The following is a 6,421-nucleotide window of genomic DNA, read 5'->3' as shown; positions in this document are numbered from 1 at the left end:
TGGTGTAAGTGGGGGCAGATAACCCAAACAGAGCATAGAGTTGCTTTCTGATCTTGCAGGGATAGGGTTAAGGAAAGCCAAGGTCCCTCTGGAGTTGCATCTGGCAAGGAATGTGAAGGGCAAGAGGAAGGGATTCTACAATTACATAACAGCAAAAGGAAGACTAGGGAAATAAAGGTGCCACCCCTCCTGAAAGGAGCAGGGAAACATGTGACAGCTGACATGGAAAGGCTGAGGTACTTGTTGCCTTCCTTGCCTCAGTCTTTATTGGTAAGACTGGCCTTAAGGAATCCTGTACTGCTGAGACCAGAGGGCAAGTCTGGGACAAGGTAGATAACCTTAGTGGAAGAGGTCAGGTTAGGGAGCTTGCAAACAAACTGGATATGTTTTAAGTGTATGAAGCCTGACAGGTTGCATCCATGAGTGCTAAGGGAGCTGGCTGGCATCATTGCAAGGCCACTCTGGAATTATCTTTTAGTGATCATGGCAGTTGGCAGAGCTTTCTGAAGATCAGAAGAGAGCAAATTTTGGTCCTATCCTCAGGAAGAGCAGTAAAAAAGAATGGGGAGATACAGGCCAATCAACCTCATCTCAGTCTGTGGGAAGCTGACATGGAAAATCATCCTGGAAAGCACTTCCAAGTACATGAAGGACAAGAGGATGACTGGGAGTACCTAGCATGGATTTATGAAGTGAAAATCATGCTTGACCAACCTTGTTGCCCTCTACAATGAGCTGAGTGTCTTACTGAATGAGGGGAGAGCGGTTGATGATCTCCCATAACCTCACTCTAGACAAGCAGCCAAAGCGTGGGTTAGATGAGTAGATAGTGAAATGGACTGAAAACTGACCCAGTGTTCAGGCCCAGAGGGTTGTGATTAGCAGCACAACGTCCAATCGGAGACAAGTCATTAGTGGTTTGTCACGGGACTCAATACTGGGATCAAGCTGCTCAACTTCTTCATTTATGATCTGGATGATGGAATGGAGTGTACCCTCAGCAAGTTTGCAGATTATGTGAGAAGTGGAAGCAGTGGCTGATAGACCAGATAACTGTGCAGCATTTAGAGGGACCTCCATAGGCTCAAGAATTGGGCAGAGAGGAATCTCTTCAAGTTTAACAAGGGAAGCACAAAGCCATCCATGTGGGGAGGAGTAACACCAGGCACCAGTATATGCTGGGGTCTGACAAGCTCTAAAATAGAAGTATTTTATCTTACTGAGGATAAATACTTAACTTGGAGATACAATCTAATATGCTAATTTAATTACCAATTTTTTTCTTACTTAATTCCATTTTTTAATGTACTCTTTTGGGGATAGGTAAATAAGTTTCCTTTATTGGCAGCATCAGCTCTCATGGAGAATTCAGCTAGGTCTGTAGCAGTTACTGCTAAGTATTTTTTAATTACCAGGAAATCTCTATTAAAGTTATATTTAAGGCCTTTAATGTCAAGAATTTGTGAACTCTATAGAGAAAAGAACAAGGCAGGAGCTAACAGAACAGATTTTGATAAGGAAGCAATCAATCGCTTCCTGAGTTTTACAACCTGTTTTTTTTCTCTTCTCTTTACATCCTGATTTGCTGCAGGAAGGTCAAGAGACATTGATATAAAGTACCAATGTAATTGGATTAGATTTGATTTTTCTTTGTTTTGGAATATGCTTTTAATTGAAACTGACCAGAGTAATGAATAGACTTCTGTCTTCATAATAATTTTCTGATTTCAGTAGTGTTAGATAAGGGTTACCCGCTTTGATTGGGGTAGTGCTGCTGTCAGAATTAAGGATTGTACTTCTTGCTGGTTTTGTTGTACAGGTCAGCATGGACATACTTGGAGAATGCCTCAGAGCACAGCTGGACATTCATCGAATGTAGCAGCTGCATATTTGATTGAATCAGTGGTTTATTTGACCATCCTCAGCAATAAAATGCTAAAAACTGATACAATAGCATACTCAAGTGAAGAATGTCCTGCTACCATTTAGTTATTGGCAGATTTATGCCCTGGGCACAAGCCTCACTGTTTGGTAATGAACTGTGTGACAAATTCTACTTCCAGAAGTGGATGTTACTATGAGGAAGGAATTAATTCAGACTTAGAAACTATAGAATACCTGTGAGCATCAAGGGAAAGCTTTGTAAGGCCCAAAATGGCAGCATGGAGCAGGTAGAGGGCTGATTAGACCCCAGTGCGCACAGGGTGGGGTGATTGCTGTTGGAGGGCAGTGCCTGTCCTGGTGCCTGCAGCAAGCTCCCAGCAATAATCACTTCTAAAGCTGTAATCACAGCCACATGGCAGCACTGTGCCTTTTTTACTGCTTTCTATTCTTAGTGCTCGTAACAAGGGATTAAAGAGCACGGTAAAAATACGCGGTTAAAAAAAAGTAGACTGTTATGAAATGATTTCTTTTTGGAGGACTGTACTTAGCACACGATGAATCCTGTAGGGGAGGCATGTATGCGTTTCCAGTCACAGCTAAGGTTTCAAAACTATTTTAAGAACAGCAGAACCTAGCTGTTGTCATAGTAGCAATAAACCTTTTAATCTCACTTCCTCTGGAGATGAAGCTGTTGTGTACTTAATCTGCTTAAAGATTGTCAAGGCTGTTTATGTGACAGGGAGCTAGGGATACAGTATGGAGAAGATGCTACTTGTTGCCTTCAGAAAGTGCAGTGCTTTTTGTCTACTTTGATAATGTTTGAGATTTGCTGAGAGACAGACCTTATGACAAGCTAGCAGGAGAACAGTCACCTGGGAAGCCAGCCTTCATTTATACCAGTGTTTGGCACTGACAATTTGTCATGGTTAAATGACACTGTTCCCAGGTAGTTCTGGGCAAGGGCTTGCCAACATCATGGTTCTCCTATAGTTTAAAAGCATCCTTTTTGAGGAAGTCCTCTCATCCTCAAAGCATCCATTCCTTACAGTCAGAGGCTTCTCAATCAACATTGAGTCATATTTCTATATTGCTAAATAGTGAATGCAATTAAAAATTCCTTGAAGTATTTATATAATGCAGAGTGACTTGTTCTTAAACGTACAACAGGTAGTCAAAAGGAATCCACAGAAAATTGACAGGTTCTCCAAGTGTTTTTTGGAGATTGGGTTAGATGGATAAAGGGAGTTTTAAGTGCCATGTCAAAATAATCATTATAATAGAATTTGGCATCCTGAACCAAAAATTATGTGAGTGTTCACATGTATCTAGAACTAAAAGAGGACTTCCTTCTCACCAGATCAAATTTCTCAATAATTGCTGACATCTGCGCCATTGCCAGTTTATTTGGTGTAGTCTGGTTACAGTACTGGATTACATAACCTCATGTCCTGCAAATAAGCAATTTACATCTTTTCTTTGAACCAGTATTTCAATTCATGTGTACTGAATAATAGCAGTTTGGGAATTTTTGCTTCTTTGTTTTTCTGAAGTCTGCATGTTCTGTCAGGATGGACACTCAGTCTTTAGGAAAAAAAATCACACTACAGAATGAATGAAAGAACATTTCTAAGCTCATTTATTTGCAAATTTTATATATATATATAAAAATATATATATTTTTTAATATTTGCTCCTCTGTGAAGTTTTGCTTATGGATAATTGGTGTTTGCCATTCTCCTTCTTTCGAGCAGCCCCTTAAATCAACGTGACATGGAAAGATATATTAGACAAACCATTGACTATTATGTTATCGTCAGATCTAACTACTCCTCAGGGTGCCTTGCTCACTGAGTTACTGGGACCATCATTTGAGTCCTGTGCATGGGCTTGCAGGCTCTGGAGGTGCTGGTTGGCCCCTTGTCTGCACTAAGGGATGAGGAAGAGGTTTCCTTCCACTTTCCTTCTCACAGTGTTGACTTCAGGTACCATGGAGAGGGAGCACCCCTCAAGATGAGGCACAGGCCAAGGAGGCTGGTGTGGGGATGGAAGCCCCACGGACGATCCCTTGTGGTCCCCAGGAGGTGTCCTGTATGGTCTCCTTACCAGAAGACTGGTTAGGTGCGATAGAGGATGTCTTCCCAGCAGAATTGCTTGTGTGACTGTTTGGAAGGGCTTTGGAAGCTTTCCAGTTTGACACTCTGAACAAAAGAAAAGTTTTTATTTTAGAACAGCTTCTGTTTTGAAACATTCTTAACGTTTAAAAATAGTCATTAGTACGTTCCGCTGTTTTATTTAATCTGAAGTATTCAACACTGTCCCACTTCGGAAGTTTTTTCACCTCAAATATTAATGAGGGAAGAGTTTCTTCCCTTTCTTAGATGGTAGCAGTCCTAGTAGAGGGTTAGGGGTTTTTTCAGTTTATGTAAGCAACCTGCCTCTGCTTGGTATTTTTGCTACCCGGTTGATTTCTGGGGTTTTTGGGCTTTTTTGTTTGGTTTTGTTGTGGTTTGGGGTTTTTTTCCAAGTGATTTTAATGTAGAGGTGAGAGCTCTTTATGCTTAATTTTGCAATAAGTTTGTATAGAATGCATTTACCCAAGTGGAATTCCTAGATTGTAAAGCACAGAGCTTGCAAATGCTACACTGGCTGCTTGATGTGCCTTTGAGGATAAACTAGGGATAAGCGAAAAGGTTACAAGAAAAAACAATGCGGGGGCTCTAACCCTTTCACTAGAGTTAGTGACGCACTGTATGTCTTAAAAAAAAATCATTTGTTAAAATAATGACCGTTGTTAGCTGGAGATGATAAACTAGCTACTCTGAGACATTGAAGTGCTGTCTCCCACTGCAGTTGTGTGAACATTGCGTTGGACATTTGTGTCTGTGACTGATAAACAGAGGTAGGAGTAGATACACCAATGTAAGTATGTGCCTGAGAAGACAAGGTATGTGTAACTTTATTCTGCAGGGTTTGTACAAGTGGTGTGCTTCATCAGCCTGAGCAGTCATTTAAAAGCCATTCTTGTTGAGGTTTGCAGTTTTTTCTTCCCATTTAAAATTCTAGGCCAGTGAGTTGTCCCCCATTTGTTGCTGAGAAAACTCCAGAGAGTGAGGTAGCTTAATGATTTTTTCCACAAATGTTCCCAGAACCTGTTCTAAATACATTAGGAAGTCAAATGCCCTTAGTCTGCTTTCGGGTGGATACTTCAAGAGTATGATTTTTGTGTCTTCTCCTCAGACTCTCGGAGGTATGCACATGATAGGGAAACTGCATTTTTGGCTTATGTGTGCCTGTGGGTGAGAGGAATGGTTTATTCTCTTTGGCTCAGAGACCTGTGAAGAAGGCACAAGTATGTCTCTCATGAACCATCCTGAGCTTGGCAGCCTCATACTGTCATCTGCTTCTAGTGCTAAAACCAGCATAGCTGAGTGTGGTGTTACAGTCAGATGTGGCAGCTCCCATCCATTATGGGAAAGCATGAGAAGTTTCACTTCTACCCGTACCACTTTCTGAAATTTTCCCATCATCCTGAAAAGCAGGGGTGGGTGTTTCCAGTGGTTGCTCCCCTGTTTTGCTCCTAACTAGTTTCCTGTGTTTCCTTCTTTCGTATATTTCAGACTCGTATGCAGAGTGAAAGACGGAGTAGATAAAGAATGTGCACAAGAGAGCTGACAGATATAGTAATGGTGTCTGTCAATGTAGCATGTACTGTAGTGAGAGGTTTAACACCAATTTTTCTTGATTAGTGTGGCTGTGAAATGACCAGAGAGGTACCATTTGCTGAGAGCACAGAAATCACTGATGTTTTCAAAAATGCAATTGCATAGTCAGGCCCTTAATAATTAGAGAAACATTCTTTCAGCTGAGCTGTCTTCCCTGAAATGTGCAGAGGACCTGAGCATGATTGCAACACAGTCCTAGAAATATCTTGCCATGCAGTTTTCAATCCTTTAACCTGGTTCCTAAGAGTTCAAAATTTTTTTATATCAGCATCTTCTCTGGACACTTGTCTACGTTTCAAGGGGGTTTTTTGGCCCCTTTATGACAAGATGTCCAGAACAAAACATTACTTTTTCTCTCCAGTGGGGAGGGGGGGGAGGGGGGGGAGAGAGAAGCTGGAGGTACCTCATCCCCTTATGGTGCGATGCCTCTTTGTAATACAGCCTAGCAGTGCTTTATTCTTTTTCCCTGCTATGTTGTGTCACTAATTTCTGTCTTAACATGATATTTCCACAACACTTCTAAGACTGCTGTTTGCTGTGTGTCCTTGTTCACTGAATTCTTGTGGTTTGAATTGTTTTTCTCAGGTATGCTGCTCTGCACGTTTCCCCAGCTGAATTCACTCTTGGTGTTTGCCTCTTCCTCCAGTTTATCTGCAACACTGGAGTCCAGCATTGACTAAAGGTAAGAAACTACAGTTAGTCTCATTGCAGCATTTCTCTAGGTCTAGTGATTTTTGCATCATTCTCCCACTGCAGTTTCCACGAGCACATTTTTAATTCCCACTTCTTCATCAAAAAATATTTTAAGTCAAACC

This window comes from Empidonax traillii, unplaced genomic scaffold (genome assembly GCF_003031625.1).
Source record: "Empidonax traillii isolate 1590-97213 ecotype Southwest subspecies unplaced genomic scaffold, ASM303162v1 scaffold56:size2478089, whole genome shotgun sequence".
NCBI lineage: Eukaryota > Metazoa > Chordata > Aves > Passeriformes > Tyrannidae > Empidonax > Empidonax traillii.
The sequence above is the reverse complement of the archived record's forward strand: the minus strand, read 5'-3'. Positions refer to the sequence as shown.